The 19,514-nt window shown below is 37.1% G+C and overlaps 1 non-coding gene across 1 annotated transcript; it reads left to right on the plus strand.

Annotated features, from left to right (window-relative positions):
- The first annotated feature begins 902 nt into the window (after window positions 1–902).
- Window positions 903–1,009, plus strand: LOC141698951 (small nucleolar RNA R71). The gene has a single exon (XR_012565445.1). It is a non-coding gene; the product is annotated as a small nucleolar RNA R71 (small nucleolar RNA).
- Window positions 1,010–19,514: the final 18,505 nt, after the last annotated feature.

Below are 19,514 nucleotides of genomic sequence, written 5' to 3' on the forward strand. Positions count from 1 at the left end.
ATGTATTACCCTCAGGCAGAGTGTGTTCAACAGTAGTCTTCCTTAGTTCCTCCGCTTTCGCCTTTTGCTTAGCTTCTTCATCACCCACTTCAGCTTCCCCTTCTTTTGCTTTTTCAGCATCAGCAACTTTTCCATACCTTAAGGTAATATCCTTGACTAGCTCTTTAGCTTCCTTCCTGCCTGGCACTTCAGTATCACTGGGAAGTGTGCCAGGTTGATGATTAAGCACTGCATTGGCTATTTGACCGATTTGATTTTCCAAGGTCTTGATCGAAACCGCCTGACTTTTGCACAACAGCTTAAGTTCCTCAAAATCAGCACTAGTGGGTGGAGCTGCACCTCCTTGTTGAGGATATGATTGCCTTTGAGCATAATGTTATGGTTGCTGGAATCCAGGTGGATTGAACTGTTTACTTATGCCTTGCTGATATGGTTGCTGAATAGCATTCTGATTATTACTCCAGCTAAAATTTGGATAATTTCTGTTGTTAGGATGATATGTAGCTGGCACAGGCTTCTGCGGTCGCTGATAATTGTTCACATACTGAACAGATTCATTAACAAGAGAACACTGATCCATAGCATAAGAACCTGCATAAAGCTCATAGACCATAGCTATCTGATTGACTCCATAAGTGGCTAGAGAATCGACCTTCATAGACAGCGCTTGGAGCTGTGCTGCAATAGCTATAGCTGCATCAACTTCCAAAATACCTGCTACCTTCCCAGGGATCATCCTTTGAGTTGGGTTTTGATGCTCATTTGCAGCCATAGTCTCAATAAGATTATAAGCCTCAGTATAGCTTTTGGCCCACAAGGCGCCTCCAGCTGCTGCGTCGAGCATGGGCCGAGATTGGGCCCCCAACCCATTATAGAAACCAGTGATCACCATCCAATCAGGCATTCCATGATGTGGACACTATCTCAACATCTCCTTGTAGCACTCCCAAGCTTCGCACATAGATTCTGTAGGTTGCTGCGTAAACTGAGTCAGAGCAATCCTCATAGCAGCAGTCTTCGCCATTGGATAAAACTTTACCAGAAACTTTTGCGCAAGATCTTGCCAAGTGGTGATAGACCCAGCTGGTTCAGAATGTAACCAGTCCTTAGCTTTATCCCTCAGTGAGAATGGGAAAAGCCTTAGCTTGATAGCCTCATCAGTCACACCATTATATTTGAAAGTACTGCAGATCTCGACAAAATTCCTTATATGCACGTTGGGGTCTTCAGTCGCAGCACCTCCGAAAGAAATAGAATTATGCACCATCTGAATAGTGCCCGGCTTGATTTCGAAGTTATTGGCCTCAATAGCCGGGTGCATGATGTTAGACTGAATGTCATCAATTTTAGGCCGAGAAAAGTCCATAAGAGCTGGATCTGCCGGAACTATACGATCACCCATGATTACTGGCTCTTTCTGCTCACTTCCTGAATCCGAATCTTCAAATTCTATCTTCTCTTGAATATCAAGAACTTCGTCTGTCTCCTCAGCCGTATCTAAAGTCCTCTTGCGAGTTCGAGAACGTGTTTGCATAAACGCTCGCTAAAGTACCTGAAACACAACCGGAAACAATAAGTAACATGTCTTAATCACTGAGTCCTAATGACCACTGATGGTAAGTACATAAACAAATACGCCGAGTCCCCGGCAGCGGCGCCAAAAACTTGTTAGGGCAAAAACACGCGCTAATAATACACGCAAGTATACGCGTTCACAAGTAATATAGAATACTTTCTAGTTCATTCCCATAGAGACTCAGACTAATTATGTTCAATTACACTCACTCACCAATGTATGACTACTTCTCAATGTTAAAACAATAACACTTAGAATTGATTAACTAATTATTATCTACAATTAACTACGAGAATTAAGCACTTAATTAACACTTGAATTAACAATATTAAAACACTCATGAGATCACAACTTCTTTACTACTTCCTTCAATAATCATTGTTATTACCCTTAGCATGCAACAGTGATGATATTAATCGAACAACACGAAACTGATAAAAGCCAACTTTCATTGTACTAATACCATTCTACCAAGCATCCACAATTAAGATAGAAGTTGAATAGTCATCAATTATCTTGAGTCCCTATATGTCTACAGAAATTGACAACATAACGATTAAGCACAAGTTATTCCTTTTGATTACACAGGGTGAATAAAACGGTTAGAGTTACCCACTAATCATGCATACTCGTACATGAACCTATGCTAGCATGGCAAGTTCTAAATCTCCAGATCCACCGTCGCTTCACAAGAGATTAACACCCTATCTTATATGTTCGCGACGCACATAAGATGAATAAGCACAACCAATACTAGATATCATACAATCATCACACACTAAGGTATTAAACAACTAACTAAAGAATTCCATAGTAAATCCGTTACGACCCCATGATCACGATTAGCCCATGATAGCACTCATCGTCATCATGGGTTCATATGAAAACATGATAATAATAACTAAAACTACTTATATTAAACTAGAGTACCTCACAAGAGTAAATAGGTTCAAAGTAAAGAAAACTAGCATCCAATGTTACACCGAAATAAAGATTCACAAGAAAATATGCTTCCTCTTCGTTGCGGTGTACTAAAATGGTCTTCTTCCTTATCTCCTCGCTCTTTGATTAATACTACGATCCAACCTCTATGAAACGTCTCTGAAATCTACTTAAATAGGAGTCCCATAATACCCAGCAAACTCAGAAGTTGGAAGTTAAACAGAACCAGGAGTCTAAAATAATAATTCTAATTTTCCGTCCCTGAGTGGCCGCTCAGCATTCCTGAGCGGTCGCTCAGCATTCCTGAGCGGTCGCTCAGCAGAGCTGAGCAGGCGCTCAGACCCCTACTGGAAACTGCTCTGTTTTTCTCCCATTTCTTCGCTGCAATCTGCTCCTATCTTCCCGGTTGCAATGCCAAACACACGCCAAGGCTTATTATTGATGAAATCTCTCCCGAAATGCAATTATTACCCTGAAATGCATAAACACTAGAAAAACGCATCAAATACACAAAATACTTGATTTCAAGACACCAATTCAAGCCATTATTAGACGTTCTAAGTGGTATAAAATGCCACTTATCATCTGCTTAAAAGATTTGTTCTGTTCCTTGTAATGTGTAGCAGATATCTTTTACGTCTGAGTTATAAGACTTTATCTATTCAGATAAAGATATTTATCAGTTTCAGTTAGATTTTGATAATACATATCTTAGATTGATTTTTTGTAGCCGTGTAGTATATAAATACAGTTTAGGTCATAACTTAGAGTATCGATCTCGAGTATCATTCGACCTAGCAGCTCTCAAGAACATCAGTATTTCTTGAGAGGATTTTGTAACAGTTTTTATCAGAAATATAAAAAGCTGTTATATTTTATTATTTGTTCGAAACATTTATACAATTTTATCCAACCCCCCTTAAACAATTGTATCTTCACTGGGCAACAATTGGTATCAAAGTTCACTGATAAATTTACAATCAGAAATGATCTAAACATGTCTCTGAACAAGTATAAAAGCATTAAAATTCCCATTCTAAAAAAGACTGAATATCCAACATGGAAGGTGAAGATGCTCATGCACCTGGAAGCTACAGATCCAGATTATCTCGATGTAATCAATGATGGACCCTTCATGCCAACAAAACTGGTGCCTGCAACTCCCACTGTTGCTGAACATTATCAGCTGAAGGAGAAGACTGAGTGGACACCAGAAGAGAAAGTAGCCGTGCTTAAAGATGCAAAGGTAAGAAACATTTTGCATAACAGTCTTAATTCTGTGATGTCAAACAGGGTTATAGCCTACAAGACTACCAAACAGATCTGGGATGCTCTTGAAACTCAATGTCAAGGAACTATGGCCATCAAGAAGAACAGAAGGGCTGTTCTGATTCAAGAATATGAACACTTTGAGGCCAAACCGATGAAAGTCTCACTGACATCTATGACAGATTTTTGACCCTGCTCAACAATCTGTCTTTGGTAAGAAAGGTGTATGATCGAGAGGATTCAAACACCAAGTTTTTTAGAGCTTTGAGTGAAGAATGGGAGACTCATACTTCAATCATATGATATTAGTATGATCTGGAAGTAATTACTCTGGACGAAGTCTATGACATGCTGAGAACTCATGATTTGGAGGTTCAACAAAGGAGGGAGAGGAAAAGCAACAAAGGGAAATATGTTGCTTTGAAAGTAAATGATAAAGCTTTAAAAGAAAAGTCTGTTGGAGCTGTACGAAAGAAGAACAATTTGCCAGAATCAGATACTGATGATTCTTCATCAAATCCTGATGATGATACTGATTCTGAAACTGATGAGAACATGACAGATTCTGATGTCATGCAAATGGCCGCATTGCTGGTTAAGGGCTTCAGGAGGATGAAATTCAAGAAGTCAAAGAACAACAGAAGCTTCAGGAAGAAGTTCAATGGAGGTGAAAGGAAGTCAACTGGGAGAAAAGATGGAAAGGACTTTAAAGCTGGGAAGGTAGACAGGACAAAGATCAAGTGTTACAACTGTGACGAACCTGGTCACTTTGCCTCAGAATGCAAGAAAACAAAGCATGATAAAGGAAAGAACAAAGCCCTGATCACTTCAAGCAAGAATTGGATGGACTCTTCTGATTCTGAAAATGATGACACATGCTATGCACTGATGGCTGGCTTTGATGATCCTGCTTCCTTTGATTCTAAGGTACAAACTTCTTTCTTCTCTTTTGATATTGAGAATATATCTGAGTTGAAATCTATTCTTAAATCTTTGCATGGTAATTTTAAGAATAAGATTCTAGAAAATGATAGACTTATAACTGAAATTGAGATCTTGAAATCTAAGTATGAACAGTTAGAGTCTGACTTAATAAATCAGAGAGATTTGAAGGAAGAATTTGAGAGAGCTAAACATATAGTAAAAATTCTTGAGGCCGGATAAAGTATGTTAGAAAAAGATCTAGAAAATGAGAGAAAAACCCTTAAAGCCTGGACTGATTCAGGCAAAAAGGTTTATGAGATAATCTCAAAGAAAAACTGGAAAGAATGCCTAGGCTATAAAGATGGAGCTAAGGATGTTGACACTGAAAATAAAATTACCCTTAAAACTCCTGTTAAGTTTATCTCTTCAGAAGATGATGAACCCAAATCCACTTTTGAAAAGGGTTCAACATCAGTATCATAAGAAAAATAGGTAAGTGATAAAACTCAAAGAAAGGAAAGCAAGGAAACCATTAAGTCTGGTAAGAACAAAAAGAACATAGGACTTTTTGTCAGCAAGACAATTGAAAAAGAAATTTTCTGAGGTTACTGACAAACCTCAAGTAAAAAGTCCTAAAAGAAATAGGAATGGTAAGCAAGATATTTTTAAGGATTCAAATTACAAGGTTGTTCCCAATGATCCTAGAAAAACTTGTTCTAACTGTGGAAATACTAATCATCTTGCTATTGATTGTAGGAGGAATAAGAAAATGAAAACTTCTATTCCTGAGTCTGATGTTAGGGGTAGATCAATATTTTATAAACCACAAAATCCTTGTTTTCATTGTGACAGTACCTGGCATTCGATTTATACTTGTAATCCTTATCACAAGTTGTATCACAATTATTATGAACCTTTGCCTAAGTTTAATAAAGTTGCTTGTGTACTTAATTTTGTTGGTTTTACTAAATCTGCTTCTGACAAGACAAATCCTGACAAAGGAAAAACTGTCAAAAGTACTCCTGACACACAAAGGCTTAAGTTGTCCAAAAAGAGGGCCCAACAAGTGTGGGTCCTTAAAAATTCTTCTAATTAATTATTCTTCTGATCGCAGGGTAACAAGAAAAATACACTTGTCTTGGATAGTGGATGTTCAGAACACATGACTGGAAATAAATCACTGTTGTCATAATTTGAGAAGAAGGCTGGCCCAGATGTATCTCATGGAGATGGAAATGTAGTACATACTCTGGGATATGGAAACTTGATAATTAGAAAGGTAGCAATAGAGAATGTAGCTCTGGTGGATGGACTGAAGCATAATCTTTTGAGAATCAGTCAAATCACTGACAGAGGTTATCATGTTGTATTCTATGACTCACACTGTGAAGTTGTTCATAATAAGTCAAAGAAAATTTTCTTAATAGGATACAGATATGGTAACATTTATGAAGCAAGGCTATATGAAAGTCTTGAAAAGGAAGCTACTTTCCTTATATCTAAGGCATCAGTAGATGAGAGCTGGAACTGGCATAAGAAGCTCTCATATCTCAACTTCAATTCAATCAATGAACTTGCCAAGAAGGAGCTTGTAAGAGGATTTCCAAACATGCTATACTCATCTGATGATCTTTGTGATGCTTGCCAAAAGTCCAAACTAAGAAGAGTATCTTTCAAAAGAAAAACTGAATTCTCCATTTCTGAGCCATATCACATGTTACATCTGGATCTCTTTGGACCAGTGAGCATAATGTCCATCAACAAGAAAAGGTACACACTTGTAATTGTTGATGATTTCACTAGATATAAATGGGTTTCTTTTCTACACATGAAGGATGAAATTCCAGAAATTATTCTGGACTACATAAGGCAAATTGAAAATGGATCCACTCATAAAGTGAAAATTCTTAGAAGTGATAATGGCACTGAATTCAAGAACTCAAAAATGGAGGAATTTTGCAGGTACAAAGGCATAGAACAACAATTCTCAGCTCCCGGTACACCTCAACAAAATGGTGTTGTTGAGAGGAAGAACAGAACCTTGATTGAAGCTGGCAGAACTCTGCTAGAAGAAGCAAAACTACCCACTTAGTTTTGGGCTGAAGCAATAAACACAACATGTTATACTCAGAATATCACTCTGATAAACAGACATAGTGTTACTCCTTATCAAATGCTAAAAGAAAAGAATCCCAGTCTCAAACATCTTCATGTATTTGGATGTAAGTGCTTTGTTTTGAGAACTCATACTAATCAGCTTGGAAAGTTTAAATCAAAGGATGATGAAAGAATCTTTGTTGAATACTCACCATCAAAAGCATTCAGAGTGTTCAATCTGAGAACAAACACTGTAGTGGTCTCCATAAATGTATCTTTCGATGATAAGAAGATTCCTGGTTTTGAAGAAGACACTCATGAAAGCTTAATCTTTGCAAATGAAAATGCATTGTTGGAATTTGGATCAAACTCTAATAAACTGTCAAATCCTGATGATCCAAATCCTGACACTCCTTCAGATTCTGAAGATAATCACTGTACTAACGAACATGCACAAGTTGAGGGGGAGAAACAACAAGGGCCAACTGATAGTACTAACACTGAAGAATCATCTCAAGATTCTTCTCAATCAAATCTCTCAGAATCTAATGTTGATTCAACATCAGATGAACATGATTCAAGTCCCAATATTTTATCAGGAGATAACACAACAGATTCAAGGGGAGCCTCAAATGCATTTGATGAGGCATACAATTCAAGGGGAGCATCTAGCTCTAGAAGGACACTTCCCAGTGCCAGAAAATGGACTAAAGATCATATTCCCGCTCTGATCATTGGAAATTCTGATGATGGTGTAAAAATAAGAAGTGCAACTCAGAATGAATGTTTATACCATAATCTTCTTTCAAAAGAAGAACCAAAGAAAGTAGAAGATGCACTTAAGGATGCATATTGCGTTATGGATATGCAAGAAGAATTGAATGAGTTTGAAAGAAATGAAGTGTGGAAGCTGGTGCCTAGACCTAAGAACATGTCAATTGTAGGTACAAAGCGGGTCTTTAGAAACAAGACTGATTCTGATGGAACAATCATCAGAAACAAGGCAAGATTGGTGGCTAAAGGATATTCCCAACATGAAGGTATTGACTATGATGAAACATTTGCTCCTGTTGCTAGGCTGGAAGCAATCAGAATCTTCTTGGCATATGCTGCTCACAAGAAGTTCAAAGTCTTCCAGATGGATGTCAAGAGTGCATTTCTCAATGGAGAACTTGAAGAGGAAGTCTATGTTGAACAACCACCAGGATTTGTGGATCCTAAACATCCTGACTATGTTTACAGACTTGATAAAGCACTCTATGGACTAAAGCAAGCACCTAGATCATGGTATGAAACCCTTGCTTAGTTTCCACTTGAAAGTGGATTCAAAAGTGGTACAATAGATAAAACCTTATTTTATCCGAATAAAGGTAAAGATTTGATTTTAGTCCAAATTTATGTGGATGATATCATTTTTGGATCAACTAATCAAACACTGTGTGATAAGTTTTCAAAGTTGATGCAATCAAGATATCAAATGAGTATGATGGGAAAGATGAGCTACTTCCTAGGCTTGCAGATTAAATAGACTGATAATGACATCTATATCAATCAGTCCAAGTACACAAGAAATCTACTGAAGAGGTTTAAATATGCAAGAAAGTGCAACTGCAAGTACTCCTATGGCAACTGCTACAAAACTTGATCCCAATGAAGGTATAACAGTTGATGTCACAACTTACAAAGGTATGATTGGTTCTCTATTATACCTAACTGCTAGCAGGCCAGACATTATGTTTTCCACTTGTTTGTGTGCAAGATTTTAGGAAAATCCAAGGGAGCCACATCTAATTGCAGTAAAAAGAATTTTCAGATACCTCAATGGTACTGTCTGTCACAGTTCCTGATGCTGAGAATCAAGAAACCACCCATCTTGTTTCTAACCGAATCATTTCTTCTTCCAAACAGCAAACACATCAAGCTCATAAATTAGCCTCCTCTATTGTCTCTCAAAAGACATTAGTTGTAACAAAAAAAGGTTGTTTAAGAAATCTGTCACATCTGGACAGCAAGCTAAACAAGCCTCACCGAGTGAGAGTGAGAAGAAAGAAGACTGTTTTCCAATCAGGAAAAAAAGACTGGTCATTCAAAATAATTCTGACTCGGATGATCAGATGCCAATAGGGTCCTTATCAAAAATGAAGAAGTCCATTGATCAACATCCTGATGACTTGATTGACACTACTGGAACCAAGGAGCCAACTACTGATGCTAGTGCTCTGCTTGACAAGCTTCCAGTGATTGAAGCAACTGCTGAACACAAGAAAAATTCAAGAAGTCAGTTGAAAAGAAAAAGTGAAGAAGTAGTTGGATACATCAGAAAGAAGAAGAATACTCAGCCTCTTGTCAAGGATGTCAGTACACAAGAACATAAGTCTCAAAGGGATTTAGTAACTGCAACACATCCAGTCACACAAGAACCATCTTCTCAAAGGGAAGATGCAGATAATGAGGCTGCACAGATTATTGTTAATATTGCTCAAAGTGATCTTCTTGCTGACTTTGTTCAACTATTACAGGAAAAGTAAACTCATCAGGAGATACTGTCAAAGGTGGCTGCAATCATAAACGATCCTATTTTTGAGAAGAGCACACAAGAACCTTCACCAAGCACTGCTGAAACAACACACATGTCTTAGACTCCACAAGAACCATCAGTTCAAAGTACTGATGTTGGTCTTTCACCTCTCCTAATAGATCGAATCCTGATATTACAATAGCTCCTACTTAGAATCATCCTTCAACTGCACTAGCTACAATTGATGATCCCTTAATGATTGCTAGTTTGCAAAAGCATCCTGATGTGTTGTTTGTTCCTCCAATTTCATCACTTCCACTTGAGGACTCACCTTCAGGATCTCATCAGCCACATGCATCTCTTGCAAAGAATCTGGATAAAGGTAAGGCAATTCTGCCTGACTCTATAAATTCTTCTGATGGCTTGTCTGATTCTGATAATGACAGTGATGAAGATGATTTTGATTTAGCTCAGCTTAAGTCTGCAATTGATGCATCTAAAAAGTCCAATATTGGTTCTTCTTCGTAATTCAATAAAATTCCTCTTATTACAATGCTGATGCTGAGCATTTTAGACAGACCGAATGGGATTATATATGGGGACTTTCAAATTCTTCTATCTCGTCTACTGTTGGCCTGCAACATATTCATCATACCTATGATGAAATTCAAACTCCTGATCTGAAGTTGCATCTTAAGGCCTCAACCATTTCTGTTAAAGGAATTCACTCTGATCTTGATGAAATGAAGAAGTCTCATGCTATTGTCAAGGAGAAAATTGATGGATTTTTACTTCAAACACCTATTTCAGCTAAATTCAAAAGTGTGAAAAATACTATCATAGATGTTGTTGAATCTCAACACAGCATGACTTCTAGAATTTCCTCCTTAGAAGAAAAGGTCTCTTCTATAGGTGACAAACTGGATGCTCTATTTTCTCTTCTTACAAATATTGATGCCAAAAAGGGGGAGATGATAGGTGCTACAAAATGTACACCAGATTCTATTTAGACAAAGGATAAAGATACTGATGATGATAGTGATAAGAATAATCCAGTTACAGATGTTCAAATTACTTCTACTGCTCAACAACCTCAACATTCCAAGAAGAATGATCCTTCAGCACAAAGGAAGTCTACTAGTGCTTATAAAGCCAAGCACAAGGCTACTGATGGTGCTCCTGAGGATGATAATATTACAATCTTTAATTTAGCAGATGCTAAAGGGTTGTTCTTTCCTTATAGGCATAAGGAAACAGTTGAAGAGATTGTCTTGTATTACAAAGACAAGAAGTTTGAGCAAAAGAATGCTAGGAGTGCTCTTGGGTATATAACTGAAGAATTTCCTGATCTAACACCTGAAGAAGCGGTTATACAACAAAAAGAGCTTTTGGCTCAAATTGAAGTTGAAGCTAACACTTCTAAGGGAAGAGGAAAAAGAGGTGGTAGATCTGCAACAGGAAGAGGAAGAGGAAGAGGAAGAGGAGGAAGAACTTCTAAACCAAGTCAAGTGACTGCATTTAATTCTAATTTTCTGAATTTTCTATCCAGAGAAGGGTATGTTCCTGTACAAGGACATGAAGGTCATGAAGAAAATGAAGAAGTTCAGAAGCCAGAAGAATTGATTATACCAATGAAGAAAAGATCAGCCACTGACATTGATCAAGCTGATACAGAAAATCAGAATGTAACTCCTGATGCAGACACAAATTCTTAGGTAAAAGCAGATCCTGATGCTATGAACCTGATAACTGATTTTGACTCTGTTGAAAAGGTGATCAAAGCATTAAATGATTCAGCCCTTACTCCAGTAGTCACTCCTCATACTTCAGAGGTTGATGAAAAAGAAAAGGTTGATAGGAGGAAAGCTGATCAAGCATGCAAGGAATATTTGCAGAGAGTTTTAAAATCAAAGAGAGAGCTATGGCATAAAATAAAAGGGAAGATTAGTGATCTGTCTATAAGTTATGCTCCTCTCAGCAAGAAGGATAGAAGATGGAAAGATATTCATACATTCGATTATCCTAAAGGGTTCAAGCATGTTGAATTTGTGTCAGCTGGGTTAAGAGATTCTATTTCAGAACAGGAAGATGTTGATAAATCCATCAAGAAACTTTCTTGGGTGGAATACAATGAGAAACTGAAACTTATCAAATCTCGAACCATAGGAGGCATTCGTCATTCTAATATAGAGATTTTAATATCTGATCTGCTGGATACAAATACTCTGACAGAGAATCTTGGTGAAAGAATTTCTCCTTCACATCTTGAGAAAGTTGAAGCTGTGAAGATTGTTCATAGAAAGATAAATGATAATGATATCAGAGAAGAGATTCTGTACTTTTTCAGGGATGGTGAAGTAAAGAGCTTTACGTTGCAGCAACTCTTAATGAAGACTGTGACATAATTGAAGTACATTCACTATCTTCTTAGAGTTGAGAACAGTGTCACCAGAAACTGGTCTTCAATGATACTTGAAGTCATCAGAAGAAGAGTCATGACAAAAGATGATAAATACAATGGTGATTATGTTCCTGAGTACAGAACTTATACTGGTCAAGAAATGCAGATGAAAAAGGGAGTTGCAGTGCTACAAGTTTTTCTCAACAGTCCTCAGTTATCCTTCAGTCCTGATCATGAATATGTCAGTTTAAGCTACATGCTGTTTGGTGATCTTGAGATAAGCAAAAACTCAATTTCTAAGTTGAGATCAGCTAACTATCAGCTTGGAGAAGACACTGAAGAGAAGAGAGAGTTGAAGAAAAAACTTGTTAAAGTCCTACGAGACAAGTAGGAAGAAAGATTGAAAAACTTTCGGGGAACAACTGTTAGTTATCTGAAGATACTGAAGTAAGCTTTACTCCTTGTACATTTTGTAGATTGGTTTTGGCATCATTGAGAATGGAATTTATGCTTCATTACATTAAGCATAAATTGGGGGAGATTGTTACATATTGAATTCTCAATGATCGGAAGAAACTTAGGATCTGGCTGTTCGGTGGCATCAATATCTGATGTATCGCAGGATTTGATACATCATCAGTATTTGGATGTCATTAGTATTTGAAGCTAGTATGCTTAAAGAATTTGTTCTGTTCCTTGTAATGTGGAGCATATATCTTTTACGTCTGAGTTATAGGACTTTATCTATTCAGTTAAAGATATGTATCAGTTTCAGTTAGCTTTTGATAATGTATATCTAAGATTGATTTGTTGTAGTTGTGTAGTATATAAACACAGTTTAGGTCATCACTTAGAGTATCGATCTCGAGTATCATTCGACCTAGCAGCTCTCAAGAACATCAGTATTTCTTGAGAGGATTTTGTAATAGTTTTTATCAAAAATATAAAAACATGTTATATTCTACTACTTGTTCGAAACATTTATACAATTGTATCCAACCCCCCTTAAACAATTGTATCTTCACTGGGCAACATATACAATATATATGCCAAAATTTCCCAAAAATTGTGAATAATTCAAAAATACAAATAAATGGAATAATTGAAAGTTCCATGATTTTTTAAAATAAAAATATGATTTTTGTGGGGTTTTTGGCACCTGAAGGGGCCCGGAAAAGTCATTTTTCGCGAAACAAGAAAATTTCTAAATAACTGGATGTTCAAAATAATGATATATTACAAGCCATATTATGCAAAATAAGGCCAATTATTTTGTATGAAATAGCAGATATTAAAACAAGGTTTGGGCCGTATAACTTTTGATAGAAAAGCATTTATCACAAAATAAAATACCCGGTAATTACCAGAAAATACCTTGATGACATGGAAGACATATATCACATAACAACTAGGGTTTTATGACTAAACACACTTAATGACATAATAAAATATATAATTCATCTTTATTATGATATGATACAATCGAAAGTTTTTAGTTGTTACATAGTGGTTTGAGTTTGTGAGATTTGAATTGGTAGGGCATTTTTCTCGGTACCTTCACCATCTTCCCTATTCTTCTTTCTCCTTTCATCTCCCCTCTTCTTATCATCTCTTTTCTTGTCTTCTACTTTATTGCCAGTTGCTTTAGAAGATTGACTTAGATTTGATCCAGAAGGTTTTTGCTCATTGTTCTTCTGCTCATCATCATCCTTGTCATCTGTTGTGTTGAATTGTATAGTTGACAACATGGTCTCAGCATTCTATAGGTATCTTCCCAACATCCTAATCATCTCCTCATCTTTAGCTCTTTTGAAGTTCTTCCTTTTTAGATCAGTTTCCAATATCATAATTAATCTTGTGTTTCCCCTTACACAGTTTTGGAACTGTGAAGTATCTGTACTATTTAGTTTGTGGAAAAATGTAGGCCACCCCCTTGCTTGGATTAGATAGGCTCCAGGAAAAGCAGTTATCTGAGCTTTCTTGAGTTTTTTGAGCTATTGGGTGTCCTCTGGAAGTACTGGATTAACTCTGTCAATTTTTACATCTAGCTCAGATGCTCTCATATATTGAAGATTTGAGAGAGACACATGTAGACATCTGTCTAAATCACAGTCATTGACATTGGCTACTATCCTCTTCTCAAAAAAGTTGTCAACCTTTACTATTACCACTCTTAAGAAATTGATGTTGTTGGCCAAAGCTCTCTTGTAAGTGATGTAGTTCTTGTCCAGAGAGACTCTTAAGACTGCCAATAGTTCATTGAACTCTTTATCTTGAGAGGGTCCTACTGCAGCTTTCTGGAGCCTGTCTGTACCAACATCTTGAGAGAGTTTTAATTGCATTGAACTTTGAGTAGAGAGCGTAGTAGATTTCCCAACCTCTTTATATTGAGTAGACTTACCAGCTTCCTTGAACTGTTGAATCCTAGCTTCTATCTCCTCCTTAGTCTTGTTGGCAGGCAGGAGTAGTGGATTTGGAATTTTTGGCCTCACAACTTCAGAAAGAGCAGGTAAAGGAATATTCAAGGCACCCATGATAGCTCCCAAAAGAACTGAATTCTGCATTTGAAGATGTTTGTGGGAGTCTACCAGGGTCATGATGTCATTCTATTGACTCTGTACTAGAGAAGTAAGAGCATTAACCTGAGCTGTGAGTGAGTCATATGAGGCTTGGAGAGTTGAAACTTGCTCTTGTAGAGATTGAATCTGGAGATTTATTGATGTAGAATGAGGTTGTTAGGAACTTGAAGAGATAGGAGCAACAAAAGTAGCTTGAATTGTCTCCTTGATCCCTTGCATTAAAAGAGCAGATGGTTCATATCTAGCTTGATGGAGTTAATCCAGTTTGATCCTTGTGTCATTGTTACTTGTAATGTGATTCTGGACAACTTCATGCAAAGCTACAAAGGATTGCTTCAGTTGCTTGAAGCTTTGCTCCATGCTGGTCATATAAAACCTTGCCATTTGGTCAACAAATTCCTGAAATTTTTTCTTGATTTCTACTTGAATTGGCACAAGGTCATCTAGCTTGTATTTCACCAATCTTCTAATTTTGTCTTAATGACTATTTAGAGTATATTACAATGCTTTACCAATAAGGTGAAAAGCTTTAAGCTGTGCCTTGTAGACCTCTATAACAGCATCATAAACTTCCTGGGGCCTGAAAGTTTTGGCATTGCTTCCCAAGATAGTTACATATTCCTCTCTAAATCTAGCCAAACTTTATCCATGTCTAGACTGAAGTCTTTGTCTAACGAAGCATCCACATTGCCATCTTGTTCAGCTTCATCAACAATTTTTGTTATTATTCTTCAACATCTGTTTTTTAAGACAACAATATTGCTTGATAGTCCTGATTGGACATGTCAGTTGTAAAAAGTTGTTGTGTGATATTGGCAAGTCCAGAGAGTTGATCTACCAGAAGGTCATTCATGATGATTGGTTGTGCCTGAGCATCATGTAGCCACTGGGAGATTAGGTGTGAGGGTTGTTGAGAAGGATTTGAAGTAGATGGTTGAGGTTCATGAACATTACCCATGATAGATGCCACAGTTGGACTCACAGTTAGAACTGTGGTTGTGACAGTGTGTTGTTCACCAATAATGGGAACCTCTAATTGAGCTGGCACATGAATGTGCTTGACTTTCCTCCCCTATAACAGGCTCATTGGCAACTGGACTCCTAGCTTCAATTATTAAGGCAATCTCAGCTTCGGTTTTGAGGGGAGTTGTTCCTTCATGAGGAACCTTCAATTAAATTGGAGAGGATTTCGATACCTCCCCCTCAGGAGTACTAACCTTAAACCTATCAATCTGTAAAGATTGTTTAGCACATGAAGGTGCTTGAGTAACATCCACAGGGTCTTCAGTTAAAACTGATGAAACCCCTATAGTTTTGATGCTGTCATCAAGGTCTACCCCAACTAGTAGCCTCTCACCATCTAATTATGGTTCCTTGGTGGTGAGCACAGTTTCATGAACCATGTCACTTGATTTTGGAAACACTTGAGAATTAGATTCAAGTGTTTCATTGTATGAAGAAGAAATTTTAGAAATAAGATTTGTGATTTCAGAATTAAGTGTTGGAAGCTCCCCCTGAATTGATGAGGGAGCTTCAAGAGATGTGCTCTCAGTGTGTGTGCCATCTTTATTCCTTCTTTCATATACTTGAATGTGTTCAAGTGATGGTGCAGACTCTTTACAGGATACACTAGGAAGGGTGCTCTTTTCAATAGAGACACCATGTTGAGAGGATACCCCTAGAGTCTGTTTGATTTTCTTTTTTTCAACTACATCCTTTTGGGAGGATGCAGAGGTAGCCAATTGAGTGATCAACTCAGTTTTCTTTGCTTTATTTGGTTTCTTGACCAGGGTGGACTCTATTTATATTTGATCATCACCACTCTCATTAATAATAGTTAGGGGTGTCTGCTTTCTCTTCTTTTTATTCACCTCACCCTTTTGAGATGATGAAGTGGTTGATTTTCTAGCTGCTAGTGGTAAAGAAAGAATAGTCTCAGTTTGGGAAGGCCCATGTTGGTGTTACTGTATTTGTTCTTCCACATGTACATGAGCCATAATTGTACTAATTGTTATTGTCGACCTCATGTCAGGCATAGGGTAAGGGTAAGTCCTGAATCTTTCCAACATAAATGGAGTGATTCTAAGACTTATAGGTACCTTTTTTTAGTAATAAGTGAGCCAAGTAGAACTTTGGACACTTGTTTACAATTGCCTATTTTTTTCCTATCTATACCATTATGTAATGAATGTCTTGCACTTTAGATTTTAAAGCAAACATTATAAATCTAGGAAGAAAGATTTCCTTACCTCTTGATGCCAAAGGTATTGTGAGCATGGTGCTTAGCTCCTCCATAATCAAATGTCCTACATTGAGGTATCTGTTGTGAGCCATGGAGAACAACAACTTCTGAACAACACTTGAAATGTTGTCATACCCTATCTTCCTGCAGGTGAATGCCCTCACAATTGAGTCAAAAAGGAAAGACTATTCGCTTCTCAAATACTTCTTGTTCAGGCTTGCCAAGTTGATCCTCTCACTGTAGTTGATGAATTCCATGAACTCAGCTAGCTCATCTTGTGTTGGAACCTCCACCAGATTTTCAGTAGGGATGCCCAAAGCCAGATTGACATCATTCTCAGAAAACTCCACTTGTTGGCCTTGAATGGAGCAGTTAACCACCATGGATATAGCTTGGTTCTCATGCACCACCGTTATTACCATAACAGTGTTCTAGAAATCACCGAGAACATCCAAGTACAGTATGGGATTTGTAATTAGAGCACATGCAAAGTATGTCTCGGAAAGGAACTTCACAAAGCCCCTGATGCTATCAGGATTTTGGTTTGCATCTATAAATGCAATACACCATAGAATGGCTATGGCAACCACATTTCTAAAAATTTAAGAAATGATGTTGCAATTGGTAGACCATTGTATATATATTGCAAGGACTTTTAAAATTATTGCAATTGAAGTGCAAAAAAAGAAAAAGGTTAACAATTAGCTATCTATTGTAACAAGAGTTGTTAGGCGTTGCAGTACATTAAAAAAATTAGCCAAATAAATGGCGGGCTTCTGAAACATTGCTGGGCGGGATTTTACTAAAAGACTTGCCGGGCTTCCCAAAATAAAATAAAAAAAAAGAAAAACAAAAGAGGCTCGTAGAAGAACAAAGTAAACACAGATGGACATTATATTTTCAGACAAAGTAAACACAGCTGGAAGAAGAACAAAGCTTATAAACACAGCTCGAAGAGAGGCAAATCTGAGGAGAATCTGAGGAGAAACACAGCTCGTAGAAGTTTGAAGCTCCAAAAAGGTAAAACACAGATCCTTGCTTCAAATCTTTTTCCCTAAACCGATTATAAGTTTGATTACAAAATACCATGTGATTGTTCTTCTTTCAAATCTTAATTGATTATGTTTTCTATGTTCAATCTTGTTTTTTATCCTCAAAATACATTTTAATCGATTGTGCATGTTCTATTTTTTTGTTTTAGTTATTTTGTTTAATCGGTTGTGTATAATTTTAATTAGGGATTTTGTTTTGTGATTATTGTATGAGTACTGACTATGTTGTCATCGATTATAACTTTGTTTGTTTATTTTTTGATTTAGTTTATAACTATGAGATCTTTCAATATGAATTTTAATTAGGAATGGTTAGGCTTGTATTGATAAAATCTCATTTTATAAATGAGATTTTATAATTATGATTATATAATTTATGATGTATGTCCTTTGTTTCTTTCTTTGTGTAGAAAATAGGTTTGTGAACAATCAATATGACTTGGGTTTCACTTCCAAAGTACAGTGAGGCCTATAGTAATGGGGTGACAGATTTTATACAAAATGCTTTCGATAATTTTGCCACAGGATCTGAACTAAGATGCCCTTGCAAAGATTGTAGTAATCGTTTCTGGTTTTCTGAAGAAGACGTGTATGACCATCTCGTTAGTAACGGTCTGTGTCCATCGTTTGTTAATTGGGTATACGAAGTGTCAACCTCTAAGTTTAAAAAAGTTGATCAGGAGATGGATTGTGATAGTGGTATGGGCCTAGGTGAAGATTTTGATAAAATGATTCATGATGAAAGTAGAGTTAGGTATGGAATGAATGACACAACAAAAAGGTTTTATAAGCTTGTTGAGGAAGGGAAACAACCTTTGTATCCGGGGTGTGAACAATTTACTCTTTTAGGATTTGTAGTGAAACTTTACTTATTAAAGTGCACTCATGGTTTTACTGAGGGTGCCTTTAGCGGTATTCTGATGTAAATCTGCCTTCTTCTTTTAAGGTGGCCAAAAATATGATTAGAGAATTAGGTCTTGATTATCAGAAAATACACGCTTGTCCCAATGATTGCATGTTGTATTGGGGGGGGGGGAATTTAAACTTAACAAAGTGCAAATTTTGTGGGGTTTCAAGATGGAAACTCCCAAAAAACAGGACTGATGCACCTGTTTCTCCTGACTTAGAAGAAAAAAAGTCGAAAGTTCCTGCAAAAGTCTTACGATATTTCCCGTTGAAACCAAGGCTCCAATGCTTATTCATGTGTAAAGACTACTCTAAACTCATGACATGGCATGCACTAGAAAGAACAAAAGATGGAAAGCTACGACATCCGGCCGATGCAGAGGGTTGGAAGTCGATGGATGCTAACCATCCAAATTTTGCAGCGGACCCTCGAAATATCAGGTTAGGTTTAGCGGCAGATGGGATTAATCCTTATCGATCGATGAATATAAGTCACAGCACTTGGCCAATTATTCTAGTGAATTATAATCTTCCTCCTTGATTGATTATGAAACCTGAAAACTTAATTCTTTCCACACTAGTCCCTGGACCCGTGTACCCTGGTAATGATATAGATGTATATATGCAGCCACTCATCGCTGAGTTGAAAGAATTATGGGAAGTAGGTTTACAAACCTACGATGCCTATGCTGATGAAACATTCATGTTATGTTCTAGTCTTCTCTGGACCATTAGTGATTTTCCAGGGTATGCCATTTTATCGGGTTGGAGCACGAAGGGTAAGTTAGGTTGTCCGAATTGCCATTACTGTACTTCTTCATTGTATTTGAAGCATAGCCGTAAAGTCTGCTATATGAACCACATAAAATTTCTACCTTCTGACCACAAGCATAGGTTTGATACTAGAAGATTTAATGGTAAGGTTGAAACTGATGTTTTCCCCCCTCCATTATCTGGAAAGGATATTGAAGAATTATTGCACGGATATGAAATTTATTTTGGGAAACG

The sequence above is a fragment of the Apium graveolens genome, chromosome 11 (genome assembly GCF_009905375.1).
Source record: "Apium graveolens cultivar Ventura chromosome 11, ASM990537v1, whole genome shotgun sequence".
In the NCBI taxonomy this organism is placed as follows: Eukaryota; Viridiplantae; Streptophyta; class Magnoliopsida; order Apiales; family Apiaceae; genus Apium; species Apium graveolens.